The sequence below is a fragment of the Balaenoptera physalus genome (genome assembly GCF_965194825.1).
Source record: "Balaenoptera physalus genome assembly, chromosome: 11".
Classification (NCBI taxonomy): domain Eukaryota; kingdom Metazoa; phylum Chordata; class Mammalia; order Artiodactyla; family Balaenopteridae; genus Balaenoptera; species Balaenoptera physalus.
Window position 1 is genome coordinate 3,648,186 of NC_138896.1, and position 23,139 is coordinate 3,671,324.

A 23,139-nucleotide genomic window follows, 5' to 3' on the forward strand; every position below is an offset into this window, starting at 1 on the left:
AACAAAAGAAAAAAAGAAAGGATAAATACATATGGTGGTGTCTTCACAAATGAAAAAATATACAGCCTGGAGGAAGAACCATCCAAACCAGAATGCAACAATGTGAACAGACCTCAAACAAGAGTCTGAGCAAGAGTAGCTAGATTCCATTACAGAGAGTATAAAAGCAGGAAAACCAATCCACGGGAGGAGTCAGGATAGCGGTTATCCTTGGTGGGATGTGGTGACTGCAAGGAAATATGAGGGGCTTCTGGAGTGCTGGTAATACTCTCTCATTGGTTGCGCTCTGAGTACAGGATGTCTTCAGTTGATAAAAACACACTCAGCTGCACTCTTATGACGACATTGGACAGTTTATATACATACATACATGTTTTAACAAAAATTATTTTAAAAGGAATATATAATTGGAGTTTTTCACCTAAAAACTGCTTCATTTTTGAATAATTCCCCCTCCCTTGTTCGCCCCTCCCCACTCCCACGGCATTTATATGACCAATAATCTAAAGGGAGTTCTTTTTTCTTTAAACTAAAATATTGTTGACATACAATATTATGTTAGTTTCAGGTATACTACACAGTGATTTGGCATTTGCGTGTACTATGAAATGATCACCACGGAAAGTCTAGTAACCATCTGTCACCATACAAAGTTCTTAAAAATTATTCACCATATTTCTTATGCTGTGTATCATATCCCCATGGCTTATTTATTCTATTACTGGAGGTTTGTACCTCTTAATCTCCTTCACCTTAAAAAAAAAAAACTAGAACAAGAAAAGGGAAATGCTCTACAGAAGCTTTCAAATTTGGAAGTCAGTTTAAATGCAGTACTTTCGGGTATTTTTATCTTTCTTTCTTTTTTCCTTTCTTTAGTGTATAAGGATGCAAGAGATTTCTGTGCATTAATTTTGTATCCTGCTACTTTACCAAATTCATTGATTAGCTCTAGTAGTTTTCTGGTAGCATCTTTAGGATTCTCTATGTATAGTATCATGTCATCTGCAAACAGCGACAGCTTTACTTTTTCTTTTCTGATTTGGATTCCTTTTATTTCTTTTTCTTCTCTGATTGCTGTGGCTAAAACTTCCAAAACTATGTTGAATAATAGTGGTGAGAGTGGGCAGCCTTGTCTGGTTCCTGATCTTAGTGGAAATGGTTTCAGTTTTTCACCATTGAGGACAATGTTGGCTGTGGGTTTGTCATGTATGGCCTTTATTATGTTGAGGAAAGTTCCCTCTATGCCTACTTTCTGCAGGGCTTTTATCATAAATGGGTGTTGAATTTTGTTGAAAGCTTTCTCTGCATCTACTGAAATGATCATATGGTTTTTCTCCTTCAATTTGTTAATATGGTGTATCATGTTGATTGATCTGCGTATATTGAAGAATCCTTGCATTCCTGGAATAAACCCCACTTGATCATGGTGTATGATCCTTTTAATGTGCTGTTGGATTCTGTTTGCTAGTATTTTGTTGAGGATTTTTGCATCTATGTTCATCAGTGATATTGACCTGTAGTTTTCTTTCTTTGTGACATCTTTGTCTGGTTTTGGTATCAGGGTGATGGTGGCCTCATAGAATGAGCTGGGGAGCGTTCCTTCCTCTGCAATATTTTGGAAGAGTTTGACAAGGATAGGTGTTAGCTCTTCTCTAAATTTTGATAGAATTTGCCTGTGAAGCCATCTGGTCCTGGGCTTTTGTTTGCTGGAAGATTTTTAATCACAGTTTCAATTTCAGTGCTTGTGATTGGTCTGTTCATATTTCTATTTCTTCCTGGTTCAGTCTCAGCAGGTTGTGCATTTCTAAGAATTTGTCCATTTCTTCCAGGTTGTCCATTTTATTGCCATAGAGTTGCTTGTAGTAATCTCTCATGATCCTTTGTATTTCTGCAGTGTCAGTTGTTACTTCTCCTTTTTCATTTCTAATTCTATTGATTTGAGTCTTCTCCCTTTTTTTCTTGATGAGTCTGGCTAATGGTTTATCAATTTTGTTTATCTTCTCAAAGAACCATCTTGTAGTTTTACTGATCTTTGCTATCGTTTCCTTCATTTCTTTTTCATTTATTTCTGATCTGATCTTTATGATTTCTTTCCTTCTGCTAACTTTGGGGGTTTTTTGTTCTTCTTTCTCTAATTGCTTTAGGTGCAAGGTTAGGTTGTTTATTTGAGATGTTTCCTGTTTCTTAAAGTAGGATTGTATTGCTATAAACTTCCCTCTTAGAACTGCTTTTGCTGCATCCCATAGGTTTTGGGTCGTCGTGTCTCCATTGTCATTTGTTTCTAGGTATATTTTTATTTCCCCTTTGATTTCTTCAGTGATCACTTCGTTATTAAGTAGTGTACTGTGTAGCCTCCATGTGTTTGTATTTTTTAAAGATCTTTTCCTGTAACTGATATCCAGTCTCATAGTGTTGTGGTTGGAAAAGATACTTGATACCATTTCAATTTTCTTAAATTTACCAAGGCTTGATTTGTGACCCAAGATATGATCTATCCTGGAGAATATCCCATGAGCACTTGAGAAAAATGTGTATTCTGTTGTTTTTGGGTGGAACGTCCTATAAATATCAATTAAGTCCATCTTGTTTAATGTATCATTTAAAGCTTGTGTTTCCTTATTTATTTTCATTTTGGATGATCTGTCCATTGGTGAAAATGGGGTGTTAAAGTCCCCTACTATGATTGTGTTACTGTCGATTTCCCCTTTTATGGCTGTTAGTATTTGCCTTATGTATTGAGGTGCTCCTGTGTTGGGTGCATAAATATTTACAATTGTTATATCTTCTTCTTGGATCGATCCCTTGATCATTATGTAGTGTCTTTCTTTGTCTCTTGTAATAGTCTTTATTTTAAAGTCTATTTTGTCTGATATGAGAATTGCTACTCCAGCTTTCTTTTGATTTCCATTTGCATGGAATATCTTTTTCCATCCCCTCACTTTCAGTCTGTATGTGTCCCTAGGTCTGAAGTGGGTCTCTTGTAGACAGCATATATACGGGTCTTACTTTTGTATCCATTCAGCCAGTCTGTGTCTTTTGGTGGGAGCATTTAATCCATTTACATTTAAGGTAATTATCAATATGTATGTTCCTATTCCCATTTTCTTAAATGTTTTGGGTTTGTTGTTGTAGGTGTTTTCCGTCTCTTGTGTTTCTTGCCTAGAGAAGTTCCTTTAGCATTTGTTGTAAAGCTGGTTTGGTGGTGCTGAACTCTCTCAGCTTTTGCTTGTCTGTAAAGGTTTTAATTTCTCCATCAAAGCTGAATGAGATCCTTGCTGCGTAGAGTAATCTTGGTTGTAGGTTTTTCTCCTTCATCACTTTAAATATGTCCTGCCACTCCCTTCTGGCTTGCAGAGTTTCTGCTGAAAGATCAGCTGTTAACCTTGTGGGGATTCCCTTGTGTGTTATTTGTTGTTTTTCCCTTGCTGCTTTTAATATGTTTTCTTTGTATTTAATTTTTGATAGTTTGATTAATATGTGTCTTGGCATGTTTCTCCTTGGATTTATCCTGTATGGGACTCTCTGTGCTTCCAGGACTTGATTAACTATTTCCTTTCCCATATTAGGGCAGTTTTCAACTATAATCTCTTCAAATATTTTCCCAGTCCCTTTCTTTTTCTCTTCTTCGTCTGGGACCCCCTATAATTCGAATGTTGGTGCATTTAATGTTGTCCCAGAGGTCTCTGAGACTGTCCTCAGTTCTTTTCATTCTATTTTCTTTATTCTGCTCTGCAGTAGTTATTGCCACTATTTTATCTTCCAGGTCACTTATCCGTTCTTCTGCCTCAGTTATTCTGCTATTGATCCCTTCTAGAGAATTTTTAATTTCATTTATTGTGTTGTTCATCGTTGCTTGGTTCCTCTTTAGGTCTTCTATGTCCTTGTTAAATGTTTCTTGCATTTTGTCTATTCTATTTCCAAGATTTTGGATCATCTTTACTATCATTATTCTGAATTCTTTTTCAGGTAGACTGCCTATTTCCTATTCATTTGTTAGGTCTGGTGTGTTTTGACCCTGCTCCTTCATCTGTTGTGTGTTTTTCTGTCTTCTCATTTTGCTTATCTTACTGTGTTTGGGGTCTCCTTTTCGCAGGCTGCAGGTTCGTAGTTCCCGTTGTTTTTGGTGTCTGTCCCCAGTGGCTAAGGTTGGTTCAGTGGGTTGTGTAGGCTTCATGGTGGAGGGGACTAGTGCCTGTGTTCTGGTGGATGAGGCTGGATCTTGTCTTTCTGGTGGGCAGGTCCACGTCTGGTGGTGTGTTTTGGGGTGTCTGTGACCTTATTATGATTTTAGGCAGCCTCTCTGCTAATGGATGGGGCTGTGTTCCTGTCTTGCTAGTTGTTTGGCATAGGGTGTCCAGCACTGTAGCTTGCTGGTTGTTGAGTGAAGCTGGGTCTTGGTGTTGAGATGGAGATCTCTGGAAGATTTTCGCCATTTGGTATTACGTGGAGCTGGGAGGTCTCTTGTGGACCGTGTCCTGAAGTTGGCTCTCCCACCTCAGAGGCACAGCCCTGATGCCTGGCTGGAGCACCAAGAGCCTTTCATCCACACGGCTCAGAAGAAAAGGGAGAAAAAATAGAAAGAAAGAAAGAGAATAAAATAAAATAAAATAAAGTAATATAAAATAAAATTAAAATAAAAAATATTAAGAAAAAAAATTTTTTTTAAGTAAAAAAACAAAAAACAAAAAACGGACAGACAGAACCCTAGGACAAATGGTGAAAGCAAAGCTATACAGACAAAATCTCAGACAGAAGCATACACATACACACTCACAAAAAGAGGAAAAGGGGAAAAAATAATATATCTTGCTCCCAAAGTCCACCTCCTCAATTTGGGATGATTCGTTGTCTATTCAGGTATTCCACAGATGCAGGTACATCAAGTTGTTTGTGGAGATTTAATCCGCTGCTTCTGAGGCTGCTGGGAGAGATTTCCCTTTCTCTTCTTTGTTCGCACAGCTCTCGGGGTTCAGCTTTGGATCTGGCCCCGCCTCTGCGTGTAGGTCGCCTGAGGGCATCCGTTCCCCGCCCAGACAGGACGGGGTTAAAGGAGCAGCTGCTTCGGGGGCTGTGGCTCACTCAGGCGGGGGGAGGGCGCGGTACGGAGGAGGCGGGGCGAACCTGCAGCGGCAGAGGCGTCGTGACGTTGCACCAGCCTGAGGCGCGCCGTGCGTTCTCCCGGGGAAGTTGTCCCCGGATCACGGGAGCCTGGCCGTGGCGGGCTGCACAGGCTCCCGGGAGGGGCGGTGTGGAGAGTGACCTGTGCTGGCACACAGGCTTCTCGGTGGCGGCAGCAGCAGCCTTAGCATCTCATGCCTGTCTCTGGGGTCTGCGCTGATGGCCGCGGCTCGCGCCTGTCTCTGGAGCTCGTTTAGGCGGCGCTCTGAATCCCCTCTCCTCGTGCACCCCGAAACAATGGTCTCTTGCCTCTTCGGCAGCTCCAGTCTTTTTCCCGGACTCCCTCCCGGCCAGCTGTGGCGCACTAGCCCCTTCAGGCTGTGTTCACGCCGCCAACCCCACTCCTCTCCCTGTGATCCGACCGAAGCCCGAGCCTCAGCTCCCAGCCCCGCCCGCCCCGGCGGGTGAGCAGACAAGCCTCTCGGGCTGGTGAGTGCTGCTCGGCGCCGAGCCTCCGTGCGGGAATCTCTCCGCTTTGCCCTCCGCCCCCCTGTGGCTGCGCTCTCCTCCGTGGCCCCGAAGCTCCCCGCTCTGCCACCCGCAGTCTCCGCCCGCGAAGGGGCTCCTAGTGTGTGGAAATCTTTCCTCCTTCACGGCTCCCTCCCACTGGTGCAGGTCCCGTCCCTATTCCTTTGTCTCTGTTTTTTCTTTTTTCTTTTGCCCTCCCCAGGTACGTGGGGAGTTTCTTGCCTTTTGGGAGGTCTGAGGTCTTCTGCCAGCGTTCAGTGGGTGTTCTCTAGGAGCAGTTCCACGTGTAGATGTATTTCTGATGTATCTGTGGGGAGGAAGGTGATCTCCGCGTCTTCCTCTTCCGCCATCTTCTCCTCTCCCTGGTACAAGGTGGCCATCCCTGGTTCCACATGAACATGATCTCAGGCACAAACCTCCTCGTTTTTCCATTTTGGCTTTAAGTTACTTGCTGAAACAACCAGCCCGCGGTCCCCAGGACTGTCGCGGCTTCGGCCACCGGGGCCCCTCCAGAGCCGGCAGCCTCAGTGAGGCTGCCCTCCCCTCGGGCTCCGGGGCAGTTCTGTGACGGCAGAGCGAAGAGACACCGAGCTGGGAGTCGATCATATGATTTTTTTCTTTCATTCTATTAATGTGATGTATCACATGGATTGATTTGCATATGGTGAACCATCCCTGCATCCTTGGATTAAATCCCACTTGATCATGGTGAATGATCCTTCTAATGTGCTGAATTTGGTTTGCTAGTATTTTACAGAGAATTTTTGCATTTATATTCATCAGGGATATTAGTCTGTAGTTTTTTTTTTTTAAATATTTACTTATCAGTTGTGGAACGTGGGATCTTTGTTGCGGCATGTGGGATCCTTTTCACTGACCAGGGATTGAACCTGGGGCCCCCTACATTGGAAGCGCAGAGTCTTAGCCACTGGACCACCAGAGAAGTCTCTGTAGTTTTATTTTCTTATAGTGTCCTCATCTGGCATTGGTATCAGGGTAATACTGGTCTTATAAAATGAGTTTGGGAGTGTTCTGTATTCTTCAAATTTTGGGAAGAGTTTGAGAAGGACTGGCGTTAATTCTTCTTTAAATGTTTGGTAAAATTCACCAGAGAAGCCACGTGGTCCTGGGCTTTACTTTGTTGGGAGATGATTTTTTTTTTTTGATAACTGAATATTTATTTGACATCTGGATTCAATCTCACATATATTTGCATAAGTAATTAAAAATTATCTCAAGTGATTAAGTGGTCACAGTTGCATCTGAGTTCAACTGATCCCACTTTCATTCTTCATTTATAATTCTACCCTCATTCTGCTGTATCACCAAAAAGAAGAGAGCTGCGTGTCCTCTCCTTACAGTAACATGGGGGAAGCCTACTTAGAGGTTATCAGTTTCTAGTCCGGGACACAAAAATCACCATGCCATTGGAACAAGTGCACAAATCCACCTGTGAGGCCCATGCAGCCATGTGGGGACATTGCCAGGACTGCTGCCAGCATCTGTAGTTCCAGGTCGAACACTATAGGACAGGCACTCCTCATCCACGCACCATGAGCTCACGGGCTGCAGGAAGGAGCTCTTGCCCACTCCCCAGACGGTTCTGGCAACCCACCAACTATGTGATTACAGGCCTACCTGGAAGCCACAGGTTGGCAGCTGATGTAAAGGGTAACAAGTGAAAACGTGCTACAAACCCCTGCTCTCCCATGTTCTGGGAAAGCAGGCTGAAACGCAGGCTGCTCCTGTGGGGAGGAGCATAGTCTGAAGGGAGGCAAGTTCAGAAAGCCCAGGAAAAGAAAGAGCAGAGGAGAGCGCATTTGCAGACACTCTGAGTGACAGGAGGCCCTGGACCCTTGAGAACAAGGATCCCAGCTCTTTGAACTCCTCCAGTCCTTTTGTTTTGTTGCTGGATTCATTTCACTGCCCCATCCTGTTCTGCAATGTGAGATGCCCTAAGGAAAGCCTCACTCCCCAAGCACTGATCAACCTGTGATTCTGACATATGGACCCACAGGGCTGCATGTTCCGCTCTGCAGAGTGGGGACCACATCACGTGGCTACACCTGGCCTAAAGGGCTCCCCATCATCTTATAGATAGGCTGTTTGTCACTCAGCCATAAAACGGACACCAAAATCATTCTCATGCTCACAAAGTCAAAATGCTGACGTTTGTATTAATTCTAAAGGACATGTTGAAGCACTTGGGAGGTTCAAATTATTCATTCATAGTTCACAAATTGGTTAGTTATCTATCGGTTTTTAAAAATAGGCTTTTGATGATTTTCAGAAATAATAATTGGACCTCTTCCCCATCTCCTCCGAATATATCAATAAAACAATATGGCATTGTTTCTGTGACCTTCGGGGCTGTAGCACTGTTACGTTTTCCTCCTTGGTGGTAGGAGATTAAAACAATAACCTCCCAGATGATGTGGAGCCGAGCTGCACAGCAGCTCCTTAATTGTCGATAAATCCATTTTCTAATTACACAGGAAGACATGTTTGTCTTTGGCCCTGATTACATTAAAAATACCACCAGAAGCAACATTGCTTTAATGTGCATTACAGAAACATGACTCCCTAAGTGAATCTGATCCATTAATAACATCTCTTTAACGACTGTCTAATGATTTTCACAGACATGTGATAGAATATTTTACGGCTGTTTTCAACCATCTGTCCTTTCTTTCAACATGAATTTGCCAGAGACATAATGAAATTTCTTGTGCTCTGTGCCATCACACGTTTTTAAATATGACACAGCAATCAGACGTAGCAACACTGTCACACGCTCTACATGGAGCCATGCTCTGGGCATTGCTCAAGGAACTGGAACCTTCTGTCTGCAAGATCCTCTTAGGCTACCCCTCGAGCTGCCCAAAGTTCCAGCCTGTGTGGCAGCACATGCAGGTACGTACCCAAGATGTGCAGGGCTAATGGGTCACAAGTTTGAATCAGTCACAGAACAAGAACAACTAGCTGCATCACAGGCGCTGCGCTTTAGAGTTAAATGTGATGTTTATAATTGCAATCCTTTCCTTCAATAATATATCATGCCACATTTTAAGCTTCTTTTAATTTACAGATTTACTCTTCACTGAGTGCTTATTATGGGCTAGTCACCTTCTATGGTCAGTTTTTCTTAGTGCGCGGCTCATGTTTAAATATGTATGCAAAAGAGAAATTCATCTGATGAAGAGGTATATCTTAAAGTAATGAACCAGCTTTCAAGACACAGCAGCCTGCTTCCAGAGTCTCTTTCAACAGGAAGGTGTCCTAGAGGTGGCGGGCAGATCCTGGCAGGCCTGGGTGCTGTAGAGTAAGGAGGCCTGTGAAGTGATACGTGAAGCCACAGACTGAAGGACCTATTCCAAGGTGGGGCACGTGGGGGCCACGGAGGAAGGCTGGGTGACCACTTCCAGGGTTCTGTAAGAAGAGAACCGTGACCCAGGACACCATCTGGACAAAGCCCCGCCTCAGTTCTCTACTGTCAGACCTGAGGTTTTCCAGAGGAGATTCTCTGGAAATATTCTTGATTTCTCTTTCTCTCTCTCGCTTTTTTTTTAAAGGTAGGATAAAGGAGAAATAAAGAGTCTCCCACAAGCAGCTGCCTGTGTTTAGATCTTACAATGCATCTTTACCGTGAAGAATGAAAGCTCTAACGCATATTGAAAAAAATCATTAAAATTTCACCACCACCAAGAGAAAAACAACTAATCTCATCTCCTCCAGGTCATCTAAGGTACTAAGGATAGTGTCACCCTTAAAATCAATTATTGTGGTTAAAATGAGGCATATATCCATCTCTCCCCACTCCTGGCTTCCCCCAGAGGTGATAATGAATAACCCGAGAGGCTGATACTGCACAGGAAAGTTTTCACTAAGACCTAAGTTACAAAAACGAAAATGAAGATCATTCAGTGTGCTTCATCCTGTTTGGCTGGTGCCACTAGGACATTTCTTCTCGGTGGGAGGGGGTTATTTATAAACTCAGCCAATGATTAGTTCAAGGAAGGCTGAAAGAAAAATAAAGCTTTAGCTTGAGATTCCTTAAATCTCTTCTTGGTCTTTCTATTTTCCTATACTTTTAATTTTGTCTTTATAGTAATAACTCGTAATTGTAAGGTCCCAAATACTAAAATGAAGGACATATACATAAATATGTATTTTTCCTGCCTCTATTTCAAACAGATATCATGCTTAGGACAAGTTTAAATTCTAACAAATACTGAGAAGAGCTGAGAATATAAAATACAAGCCAATCCTCCTCCTTCAGTTTTATCCAGCTAAGCGTTAAAGGTCTGCTCCTTAGCCAACGGGGCTTATGTATATCACGCATATAATCAATGCACTAGGATGCGGCCAGGTACCGCTGACTGCAGATAGAGAAGGATGCGGCCAGGTACCGCTGACTGCAGATAGAGAAGGATGCCTTCCACATACTGAGAAAAACCTGGATTCTCAGCTAGAGGTTCTGCAACTACTATTCAAAGTTCGTAGTATCTGAAGGAGGGGCACCCCAGAACCCAGTGTGGAGACTTCTGCGTGTCAGCACAAACGTGCAATCTTCAATACTGCCTTGTTCCACGAGTCCTGGGCCTTCGTGAGAGGGGTTCAGAGCCAGCGCAGACAGGAGCACAAGCCTGGAGGATCCAGGTCAAAAATCCGATGCAGCCAGTGAATGTGCTGGTGGGCCCACAGCATGTGTTTAAAACAACGTGCACCAACATTTAAAAATCCAATTTCACATTAAAATGGGAAGATCTGAAAATACAAAGACTTCATTCCTACCTTCAGTTGGAACTAACAGCTGTCCCTTAACATGTACAAGCTTCCCAGTCAGCCCCGGGGCCCGCCAGGTGAATGCTTTCCATGTGCCTCTGCACCCTTCTCTTTCCTGACTGACCCGGTGATTTCAGAGGTAATGAGACGTAGGTGGAGCCCCAAGCCCTTGTCCTTGAACTGGATGGTGGGGAGCAAAGTCTGAGAATATAATTAGAATCCAATCATAATCGAATTGTAACATAATTCTTCTGAGGATTCCAGGACAAAGGGCTGTTGCAATTCTAAGGAGAAGGGGCCTGGGGTTGTTTTAAAATACTGCCACCAATTTTGTGACACTCCTCCCATTGAGACTTGGTGGTGGTGGTGGGGGGGCTATGTCCCCATCCCTTGAATCTGAACTTACGACTGCTTTGACCAGTGGAATCTGGCAGAAGGGAGGCTACGGGAATTTGGAGGCAAGGCCCTAAGATGCCTCGCAGTTGTGTCCTGTCCTCCGGAGCACCGTCCTCTGCAGTTCTGAGCACAGTGTAAGAAGTCTGAGGCTGCCATGATGTCAGGGAGCCTGGCCACGTGTAGCTGTTCTGTTTAAGGGTCATGGCTGGTCCCAGCCTAGGCACCAGACCTGCGAGAAGAAGCCTCCAGGTGGCTCCAACTCCAGCCAACTGTGCCATCCCCAGCAGTTTAATCTTCCCAACTGAGGCCGACATCACGCATCAGACAAGCCACTTCCACTGCACACCATCAGAATTCCGATCCACAGGAGCCATGAGTATAATCAAGATGGTGGTTGTTTTACATGGTTAAGTTTCGGTGGTAGTGATAGACTGTGAGAACAGGGCCTGTGGAATACTAAGAAAATCTCTGCAATGGCTTCTTTTGTGCTACAAATGCTATACTATCTGTTAGCCTCTGCCGGGTTCTAAGCCTCATGCAAGATTTTCAAATTGGATCCTCAGCGGTCTGCCGTCTATTCCTCTCCTGCTCAGGAACCAGTGGGAAGGAGGTTAACGGGGCAGTTTTCAGTCTCCACTCTAAGCAGTGCGGTTTGGAAATAATTCTTGGCTGCTCTGTGCCTGAGGGCTAAAGCACCGAAGGGCGTTTGCTTATGCTATGATCTGATGGACTTCCTTTGAAAATGAGGCTTCCATCTTCATCTTGAAAACAAGGATGATGTCAGCTGATCACCTATTTCACAGTGGTTCAAAGGTTTGGTGAATATGAATCTCAGATTTCTGAGAGTGGGAGAATACGATTTTATCTACAGAGGTACAGAGGCAGAGGGATTATGCCTGAAACCTCCTGTATATTTTCCCAAGCTGCCCATCACATAGTTACATATAAGCAGGGCTGTACACAGGAATATGCTTCTTTAATGCGGTAAAGGACACATTTCAGTAGCACTCATTTTGTTTAGAGTTGTTGGCTCTTTGAAAATATCTTAAATATCCCCTACTGTGTAAATGCCATAAATGTGTGTAAAACTTGAGAATGGCAACATGAAGGAGAAATATGGAAAAGTGCTAATTTGATGACTGAAGGAGGACCACTGCGATCTCCATTTCTTTGTACGTTTAGAGAGCTGTGCGCTTGACTGGTGTGACCACTACTGAAATGTTAATTTGGGCAGAAAACAAAAATCACAGATGAGTTTAGAAATTTTTCAACTTTACATTTCTCTGCTAGTGAATATACCTTCTTATGGCTTTCCTTATATGGCACAGTTGATTATTCTTAAGGAGCTCAGAAAGAAGTTTTCCTAGTAAAGCATGTCCTTGCTTGGAACTAAATCACCCGACCAGAAAAGCCTTGTCCTGTTCTCCGAGATGATTTCTTTTTAAGTACCAACTGCCTCTTTAAGAGCATGATTCAGTGATACACAAGCGCTCTGGTGCCAACACAATTATCCGAGTGAAGGATGCTTGCTTAATTTACCTCTAGGCCCACACTCCTGTGTTGTCTTGCTATGGCATGCTGTTTCCGTCCTACTGTTCTGACTTGAGGAATATTTTATTAAGTATTTTCTTCAATCATTTTAGCCATAGCTGTCAAATACGTCCTTATGGCACCAGGTTATTTAAATGACTAACAAAAATGTAAAATCCAACTAGAGCCATAAGATGCTGTAACTTATCTTCTTTGACCAGTTTGTGGGGCTAAAGGACAGGTTATCACACGGTAGCAGTGTCTGTTTCCTATTATTGCAAATACGCCAGGTCAAGTGCATTTGTAGAGAGATGAGAAGTGATAATTAGGAAATGAAGACAGTTTTCCAGACATACAGTAGACCTCACAGCTTCCTTACGACTGTCATTTTAGGAGATGATAATGCATTCCTGGATGGTGTCTTTTGTTTGAAACTCTTCTGAAGGCCACTCCTCTCCCGGGGCTCCTGCTAGACCTACACACATCACCACTTTTCACTGTGTAGTTAATTGTTTTTGAGAGAGTCTGTCTTCCCCTAAGATGATCAACAGCTTGACAGCAAGGACAAAGTGTCTGTCCATCTTTTATCCCTGGTGTCTAGCAGAGCACCTGGCAACAGTAGGTGCTCAATATTTATTGAATAACTCTACATTCTTTTGCATACTGTCTTTGTTGGCAAAGTTTTATCCTTTGAGGGTAGATTTACCTTTTGGAAACAGTTAAAAGTGATTCAGAGTCAAGAATGAAGAAAAAGGCCAAGATACTACTCAATTATCTTATGTGCCTTAGAAAGTAAAACTGAAGGCGATTCTGAAAAGGAAGCTTATTGGAGTAAACAGGCCCTTCAAGGCGAATAATTTGAAGAGTAACACGTGGATGTAGAACTCTCCTATGGTTCTTAAAAATCACTGCTCGAGATTTTGAAGCACAGCTTCTTTGAAAAACCAAGCTTCTAAAAGTAAATTCTTTCTTTTCTGCAGAAGAGTGTGTGTGGAATGAAAAACAAAAATCATTTGTATTGATGTTTCTTAAATGGACATTCAGGGACTGCTCTGGTGGTGCAGTGGTTAAGACTCTGTGCTCCCAATCCAGGGGGCCCGGGTTTGATCCCTGATCAGGGAACTAGATCCCACACGCATGCCGCAACTAAGAGTTCACATGGCGCAACTAACTATTAAAAAAAGTGGATCTCTAACACTCTCCATCTATCAAAACCAACCCCCCCCGCAAAAAAAAAATGGACATTTAAATATGGACAGACTTCATAGTTTGGCAATCCATGGTGTTGTAAAAGGGACTGGCAAACACTTCGCCTTTCCATCCTGGCTTCCTGTTCCACATCCTTGCTGTTTCTCTACATCTCAGTCCGAAGCAAAGCACCAGTCTAGGAAGAGCCAGGAAGGCACAACCCTGTTCTTCCTCTGGTTTGCGTCTTCCTGTGGCAGTACTAACGTGCTGGTGTAAGCCATCTTTTCCCTAACGCCCATGGAATGCAGGACTGAAGAAATGCAATGATGGGATGGCATTAACAGACAACCTGGATCAGCTAAGAAAGGAGCAATGCCGGCACACGGTGCTGAGGATAAGCACCACCGCGAATGGGCCGGAAGCGGACGGCGGGGCCCTGTGCAGTGTCCTGAACCCGATCAGGGCTGAAGCCCGGCCTCCCTCTACATCCGGCATTCTTCACTGAATGTGCTATATTTAATTTATTTAAATAATTTACATTTAATCCAAATGAATGAATTCCAAAGCTGATCTATCTAGAATTTTTTTTAAACCTGATGTATAACATATATAGTAAAGTACACACACCCTTAGTGAATCAAATTATCCTTTTAACGTCTGAAATTAAGTAATTCCCTTCTCTGATGACTTCCAAAAGGGAAAAGTAAACGAATGAATTCACTTTCAGCATTACTATCGATCACTTCAGAATGAGAAGAAAACCCTAAAACAAATTTAATCCCAACATTAATTTCAGTAAAACCCAAAGAAGGTGAAAATCAGGGACTTCCCTGGTGGTGCAGTGGTTAGGGATCCATCTGCCAACACAGGCAACACGGGTTCAACCCCTGGTCCGGGAAGATCCCACGTGCCCCAGAGCAACTAAGCCGTAGCGCCACAACTACTGAGCCTACGCTCTAGAGCCCACAAGCCACAACTACTGAGCCCGCGTGCCACAACTACTGAAGCCCGTGCGCCTACAGCCCGTGCTCCGCAACAAGAGAAGCCACCGCAATGAGAAGCCCACGCACTGCAATGAAGAGTACCCCTGCGCGCTGCAATGAAGACCCAACGCAGCCAAAATAAAGAAGTTGAAAATCAGAAAAAAGGGTTGTTTTTTTAAAAGATCATGTACAGAAGAGATTTTATGTAGTTCCTGTGAAATGACAGGGACGGGCACCTCAAAGCAAGCTGCATTCTACATCGAGTAGAAGTGGTCCGGTCAGTGACCTTCAGAGCCTCTTAACTGCCACAGACACTATCTTAGTCCACTGGGCTGCTTTCACAGAACACCACAGACTGGGTGGCTTCTAACAACAGATACTTACTTCTCATACTTCTGGAGGCTGGAAGCCTGAGGTCAGGTGCCAGCAGAGTGGGGCTCTGGTGGGGGTCCTCTTCCAGGCTGCAGAGTGCAGACCCCTCTCTGTGCCCTTACATGGCAGAGAGCAGAGAGAGGAAGCAAACTCTCTTGGAACCCTTATAAGGGCGCTAATCACATTCACGAGGGCTCCACCCTCACAACCTCATCTAATCCTAATTGCCTCCCAAAGACCCCACCTAATATCACTGCATTGGGATTAGGGGTTTCCACATATGAATTTTGGTGGGGACACACACATTCAGTCCCTAACAGACACAGGGTACCATTTTAAACTACCATAAAGACAGCCAGTGACCCACTCCAGTGTCTAACAGCACCAAAGGGGCTACAGACATTGTTTGTGCTCAGCTAATTCTACTCAGACGTTCTGCTGCAGTCACCTTCTCAATGTTGTGCTCTCCAGGGCTCTGCCTGTCTAATGTGTCCTAAACACCTGTATTTCCACATCTTGCACCATAGCCTCTGCTGATGCTGCTTATGTAACCCCCTTGGAAAAAGAGGCACCAGCACATCCTGTTAGGACACATGTATATAGATAACACATGAAAACTTGACCCTGTCCACACGGGTTCAGTTCTTCTGAGAGCAGGGCTGTGAGGAATTCTCCCCCTGCCTAAAATGCACACACACTTCCCAACACACACACCCAAACATCCCCAAACAAGTGGTCAATTGAGAATGTATGAGATCTGCTGGCAATCCTTATGAAAGTCATGGCTTGCTGAGGGAAACCCTTCAAACAACTGAAGATTTAGCTGAAATTTAGATCAATATCTACTTCCCTTCATCCCTCGTCTTTCCTTGGAACGCTGAGTGCAACATAAAATAAAAACACGCGTTGCTGTCACCCAGGAAGTGTGGCCAAGACTCTAACAGAGGAGCAGACAGGTTACAGAGGGGTGTGAGTGCAGGCCAGGCTCGGGAAACAGGTAGTTTTGGTGATGGAAAGGAGCCCTGGGTCAGCTGGCCCATCATGCCTACTCTACAGCCCCCAAAGGACACTGGCTTTCCCCAAGCTGTGCGTGGGCGCAGCAAAGCTACCAGGAGCAGCTGGGGCCGGAAGCTACGTCTCTGCAGAGTTGTCGAGGATGATGGGACTGCACTGCTGCCTTGTGTGCAGAGTTGGCCTGTTCTTAGGGTGTAGTGGGATGTCGCTCTGACCAGGGCTGTGCAGGGACGTCTAAGATCCAGAGCAGGAAAAAGAGAAAAGATTACCAAAGTGATGAAAAGGTGTTAGTTTAAATGAAGGTTTCCTTTTCAAAGTGTTTTTCCGAATAGAAGAAAGGATGAGGCTGCCGCCTCTGCCCCGGTCCTCTCTCGCCTGTCCTGGGGGGCATCAGGCCTCGATCCCAGTGGGGAGGCTGGAAGACCAGCGCCCATCGTTTGGTGCCTTTCACTTATATAGTGTCGTGGCTTCAGGAGACTTTTTGCATACGTTAGCTTTTCTGACCCAAAGAGAAACAGGAGAAGAAATGAATAAAATGGGTGGCGTTAAAAGTTTTCTCTGGTTATACCTCCCTGCTATGAAGAGTTAACATAAGGTGAGTTCCTTTTAAGGAAGGGAGTTTACTGGCAGCTCAAATTTGCTGTTTGGAAGCAGAATAAAGCATGTATTTGCATTTGTGGACACACACACATACACCCGTACACGGTTATATATTCTTGTAAAGATTTAAAAATGATACACAGATCCTGCTCTTCTTTTTTTCTGAGAATTCAATGCACAACTGAAAAAAAAGGGGACAAAAACCCCTCAGTAACTCAAAGTCAGGGTCTAAGTTGGTTTTACCTTTACTGTGATGAAACATACGTAAAATTTATCATTTATACATTGAGAAGAATTTATTACATTTTTATAAAATTGTGGTTATACATAAAATTTACCATTTAAACTTTGTGTCCAGTTCAGGGGAGTGAAGTGCACTCACACTGTTCTACAGCCACCACCTCCATCCTCTCCAGAACTTTCCATCTTCCCAAACTGAAACTCTGCACCCGTTAAACACTAACTCCCCTTCTCCTGGCAACCATCCTTCTACTTCTGTGTCTACAAATTTGACTACTCTGGACACCTCGTATAAGTGGAATCATATGAGCGCTGTCCTTTTGTGATTGGCTTATTTCATCTAGACAACGCCTTCAAGGTTCAGCCATGTTACAGCATGTGTCAGAATGCCATTCCTTTCGAATGCCAAATAATTTTCCACTGTATAAACCATATTTTGTTTATCCATTTATCCATCAATTGACACGTGTGTTGTTTCCACCTTTTGGCTATTGTGAATAATGTTGCTATGAACATGGGATAAATATCTCTTTAAGACTCTGCTTTCAATTCCTTTGGGCATATAACCAGAAATGGAAATGCTCGATCATATGGTAAAGCTATGTTGTATTTTTTTTTTTTTTTTGGCTAAGAACCTTGTCTTTTCTTTTTTTAAAATTAATTAATTAATTTATGGCTGCGTTGGGTCTTTGTTGCCGCGCGCGGGCTTTCTCTAGTTGTGGCGAGCGGGGGCTGCTCTTCGTTGTGGTGCGCAGGCCTCTCATCGCGGTGGCTTCTCTTGCTGCGGAGCACGGGCTCTAGGCGTGAGGGCTTCAGTAGTTGTGACACGTGGGCTCAGTAGTTGTGGCCCACGAGCTTAGTTGCTCCGCGGCATGTGGGATCTTCCCGGACCAGGGCTCGAACCCGTGTCCCCTGCGTTGGCAGGCAGATTCCCAACCACTGCTCCACCAGGGAAGTCCTAGTAATGCTATGTTTAAATTTTTTGACGAACAGCCATACAAGGTGAATTTTATAATAACTTGCCCCATCATGTGTACAGCCTGCTTTTGGCTATGGCTCTGTGTACCATTAATTTCTTACTGTGCTTAATCACAGGAGATGTGACTATGCCAGATGCAGTCTTATTATGCCAGCCACATAGGCTAATCAGTTTCCTTTACTACCAGCCACACATCACAGGTTCGCAGGTAGAAACAAACAAGCTAAGTCTCAACATAAAACCGCAAATGATGACTGGGTAGCGTCTTCCAGGAGACGGTTACCGATGCCTCTGAAGAGTCCGTAGTCCCCGAGGCCCCTGTGGAACCTCTGGATCCTTCTGAAGTTTACAGCACCTGCTCGCTCCACGTCCTCTGTGGCACCGTGTACAGCAGAGCAGGTGTACACGGTGACAGTGCGACTTCTTCCCAAACTTGAGGCTGTTGTGTACTGACTGCCTTCCACTGCTGCCTTTGGTACCCAGCTCAGTTCCCCAGTCCACTTGTTCCTCTGCCAGCATTTGTAGGCTTTTCAGCATCTGTGATATCACCCTGGCTTATCCACATCATCCTCAAATCTAATGACTCACTGTCTCCCTAACATCCCCCACCCTTAGCATCTCACTGACATCTCCAAGCCCCAGACCCTGATTCAGGCCCCATTCTTCTGCTCTTCTCCACCTATCACCCCTGGGCTTGCTCTTCTTCTTCAATGCAGTCTCCTGTCGATCGGTCCCTCCCATTCTCATGGCCCAGCTGCCCTTCCAACCTCAGGGCTGCTCTGCCCAGATGGAGCCTGGTGACCAGTCACCGCAGTGATGCCGGCACGGGTACCCTTGCTTCACCTGACTTCCGCTGCTGCATCCTCCTTGCCAAGCCCAGCCTGGGGAAGATGGCACCAACCTCTCTTTCCCTTTCTGCTCCTGAAGTGTGTTATTCGATTTTAGATTTGTCCTCTCTGTTGCACAATTATCCTTGTACCCATTCTTTACAAATCCCCTCATGTTCTCTACAGCTACTGCAACAAAACCTTCTCAACTTTTCTGTTCTCAATCAATACATTTTGATCCTACAATCCAAACTTTACACAACGTTTTGCTTTTTAAATTTTTTGAAAGAATCGGGGCCATGTAAGATGAATGAATTTTCATGCTAAGAAAAACAAAAGTATAAAAGAAATTGTTGATATGTCATTACATAATTATTTTTTTATAGCCCCAAACACAAACCAGGTTGAAAGATGAATAGCAAAGTAGGAAAAAGAAAATATGAGCTTCTTTGACTTCTCCTTCTTTGCCTCAGATTGTCCTGCACGTCTTTTGATCTATTCTATTCTCCCTGCTTCTCCAGCAGTATCTGAGGCTCCTTCAGGAAAACACGCTTTCCCTTCGTTGCTCTAGGACCTTGCTCCATTCAGTTCTTTCTACTCTTTATTGTGTATTTGATTATTTCTTTTGCACTGGTTCCCTCTTCCTAGTCAACAAACATAATAAAATCTTTACATCCTCACAGAAAAACCCAGATGGACCTGTCTTCCTGTTCTCCAGATTCTCAAACAGTTGCTCGTTTCCTCCTGCCCTTTACCACCAATCTTCTCTTCTGCATCTGGTGCCTCTGCCTCTGGACCACTAGCTCGCTCTGCTGATTCCGTTCTCTCCCATGAGGCTGCCCTTGGAGTTACAAATGGCCTCCCGCCCGCCTCTTCCCAGAAGGCCTCCTGCTGAGCTCTAAGTACCAGACACAGGCACACAGCACGCCCTGAAACTCTTCTGAATGCTCCTCCCGGTCTCTTGTCTCTCTGCTCGCTCCCTCTAGGCAACATGGCCCAGTCTCAGGGTTTCACCTCTTATCAGGTGCCTTCCAAACTTAGGCCTCCTGCCCCAAGTGGCCTCTGAGCTCTAGGTCTGCATTTTCACCTGTTTGCCGGACATACCTAGAAGATAGGATGCTGGCATCTCCAAGAGAACATTTCTTTCTTCACGTGGGTCCTCTTGGTTCCCTGTTGCTAACAGCATTCCCACTGAACAAAGCAACAGAGAAACACATACACACACAGTCACACTGAAGACACAAGTGAACTTTACCCACAACAGGGCAGCTCAGATTGGTGACCAGTGCTCTGACCGGGCATCAGGTCCTGTAACCTCAGGTATTCCTTTTACTATTAAAACTGAGAAAGGTATTAATTAATGTGACATTCTGAAACCCTAGGATGCTGTGTAGAAATAATGAAGACTTGAGTTAAACCAAAACTGTTGATATTTTAGAATAGGTTTAGGTGTAAATGTAGTAACTGGTTTTGTAATGACGATTTTTGTGTTGTTTTAGCTACTTCTTAAGGTGTTTGGAGAGTTGAAGAGAAGCCACTATATGAGATTAGTAACTGGTTTTTAAATTGGTTGAGGAAATATAATTAAGCTTTTAATCAATGCTTAAACGTTTAGCAAAAGTCCATTCTCAAGTTTCAATGGCTGCGTGTGTAAGATTACTGAAGCGAGCTCTAACTTGGGGATACACTCGTCCATGGCCGTGAGCCCCCGGACACCAAATGGCAACCGGCACTTCGGAGGCTCGCCACGCCCGTCTCTGTCGCCCTGACGGTGGTTTGGAGCCGCAGGTCTGCCTAGGACGTCGAGGTGCTCATAACTACAAGCTGAGCATGCGTATTTCAGAGATGTGGCCCCGTTTAAGTCTCAGTTTAGGTTCTTCTTTCAATTGTGTGTAGAGCACAGTTACCAGTGTGGCCCTGTAACACCTTAAATTACTAGTCAGATCGCATTTTGCTCGACATCAGTGGACCTTCTATACTCTTTAGTTGAAATGCATCAATTCTCAAGGAGGCCATGACCTGAGAGTGGTGAATATTTTATGTTACAGAGAGATTTTTATTGTAAAAAGATTTAGTCTGCACATATGCTTTATTTTTATAACCTAGCATTTGCCACACACAGTTGTAGAAACTATAATGAAAGCATAAATCTTAGACTTGAAGGGCGAGTGCCTAGGACACACGTTAGTTCAGTATTAAAGGCTTCTCTTCCTCTCTGTCTTTCTCCCTGGCTTAGTCTCCGCGTGGAAAAAGATAACCCACAGCTGGTGTACACTGACTTTTAGGAAGGTGTCTAGGAATTGGGTCTCTATCTGGTAATCCAGAGCTTATGGGCTAATGGCTGCAGGAAAGAGAAAATAAAATATGCTGCTGTGTAGTTCCTGCCCTTTCCTGTGACGTACCGATGAGAGGCTCCCTATGCTTTCCACCCCTGCACAGCAATCTCATCTGCCCTTGGGCAGGAATCCTAAATGCTTAACTGCGGGGTCTGCAGCTCTGGGTGGCATGCATCATTCCTTTTTAACCTTAGTGAAAACAGGCTACACAGGCATATAAGAAACAGAACAAATGGTAGCGATTATTATTATTATTGTTGTTATTATTATTATATTTGGAACCATTATATAGCAAAGAAAGGTTTTCCATCAAAAGGGATCAACATGTACCAATGTAATAATCCTAAGAGATCCTGGTTGCTGAAGTTTCTGGAGAATATGCCTAGGCTGAGTAACTGCTAAGCCTGTATAGTCTCCTGTGCCGAGCTGCACATCAGAGCTCACTTCTCTCTCCCCCCTTCAGAGCCACTAAATTAAGTATGTGGTTAGAAGTGGTCATTTCTCATCTTTTGACTCTGTGAGAAGAAATAAACAGAAGAGGCAGGAAAACAAATCTGGCAACTAAATAAGAAAGCCTGGATCTTATTTAAAGCTCTGCTTGAGTGGTTAAGAATAATAAGAACCAAAAGTCTTATTTACTTATGTATCAAAAGCTTTTATAGAAGGTACTAAGGGGGTAATCTAGTCCATTTTCTTGTCTCAGACAGGCCTGCATTGAAGACAAATGCTTCTTCATGTATATTCTTAAATGTCCACATTATAGGTGCTGCGTATTAAGATAAACAAATTCCAAAAACTAAAGCAGGATACAAATGGTGAGTGGCATGTCAGTTCATCATAAAGGGGTTCAAAATTATAACTGGAGAGTCTCCCCTCTTTCCTTTTCTCTTTAAAGGAAAGAAAGCTTTATTTTTATTTTTCCCCTTTAGAAGGCAATAGATATTAAACAACCTGGTGTTCATGCTTCTATTAAGGCTTGATTTCACTCTGTGGAGATGCCGTAAAAACCCCACAAAAACAGAAAGGACTTGCTTATATTTTATAAAGATCAACCTTATTACCATTTTAATAAGCTAATTTAAGCCATCTGGTGTTTGGAAAATGGATCTGGTTCTCTAAAGAAAATAAACATATAAATAACTCCTGAGTTCATGCTTTTTTTTTTAAGGAAACGGAGACCCTTCGGTCATATTCCCTGCATTCTAACACACTCATTCACACACCAAACCCTGCTGGGCATCTGCTGTGGACCAGGCCCTGTTTAAGTTCTCGTGGTAAAGAAGCAGCCTTTGCTCCCCAGGTGCTTCCAAAGGGCAATAAATAAACAGAGGATCGGCGCAGATATCGGCAGAGAAGCAGGGAGCTGCCAAGCACCAAAGAAGAACTGTGGTCGTGCCCCAGCTCCAGCTAAACCTCCAAGGGCCCCTCCCTCAGAACAAAGCCCAAGTGCAGGGCTCACCTCCGAAGCCCCCCTCTCAGCACGAGGGGCCCTCCTTCACCGGGCAGCTCCCACCTGCTCCTTGGCTGGTGCTTCTGGGAGCCTTGCCCGTCCCTGCCCCTCCTGCCATGTGTCCCCTCTTTACAACAGTCTCCTACACCAGCTCCTTGGGGCTGTCTGTCCGATCACCCCTGAGTTCCTAAGTCCCAGGAAAGTCTGGCACAGAGGAGCTGACTGACCCAGGGAGCAGGCCTGGTGGAGGGAAAGGGCCCGGGCACCTAAAATGGCCACAAAGGGTGTTTCCCTAGAACACCGTTTGTCTTTCAGATAGTCTGAGCTTCTGGAGACATACCAACATTTACTGGGAAGGGGTGGGTTTTGGTTTCAAATAGCTCTGGGTCGAAATAAAAAATGAATACAAACACACACCTCCGTTGTCAGAGATGAGCTGGAGAAGTCCACAGTCTAATACCTGACACAAAGAGGGCCCTCAAAAAGGCAAAATCTAGTGTAATACGAAATACGCTAGTATCTCTGCCCATGAAAACCCAGGGTCCAGCAGGAGACAGAGCCACGTGGAGGCTGGGAGACGGGAAGGGCCTCCTACGGACCACAGGCTGGTCAGCAGTGGCTGCGGCTCAGGGCAGGCTCCCTTGCTTTCACCATCCGTGCTCAGGTGGGATGTAATGACTGGAGACACACCTGAGACGCGATCCTCAGGAAGAGTGCGGCCTGTTCTCGAGGGACCGAGGTGGACGGCCAGAGAGGGTGGCTGGGCCAGAAGCACAGGACGGGCGGGGGCGGG

The 23,139-nt window shown here is 44.4% G+C and overlaps 1 protein-coding gene and 1 long non-coding RNA gene across 5 annotated transcripts in view; one reads left to right on the forward strand and one right to left on the reverse strand.

Moving 5' to 3' along the window:
• LYRM4 (LYR motif containing 4) overlaps window positions 1-23,139 on the reverse strand; it is a 190,016-nt gene that overhangs the window by 111,294 nt on the left and 55,583 nt on the right. The gene's annotated exons all lie outside the window — the stretch shown is intronic.
• On the forward strand, window positions 5,732-22,754 carry LOC309638010. Its single transcript, XR_014250949.1, has 2 exons — window positions 5,732-10,015; window positions 10,052-22,754. It is a non-coding gene; the product is annotated as an uncharacterized lncRNA (long non-coding RNA).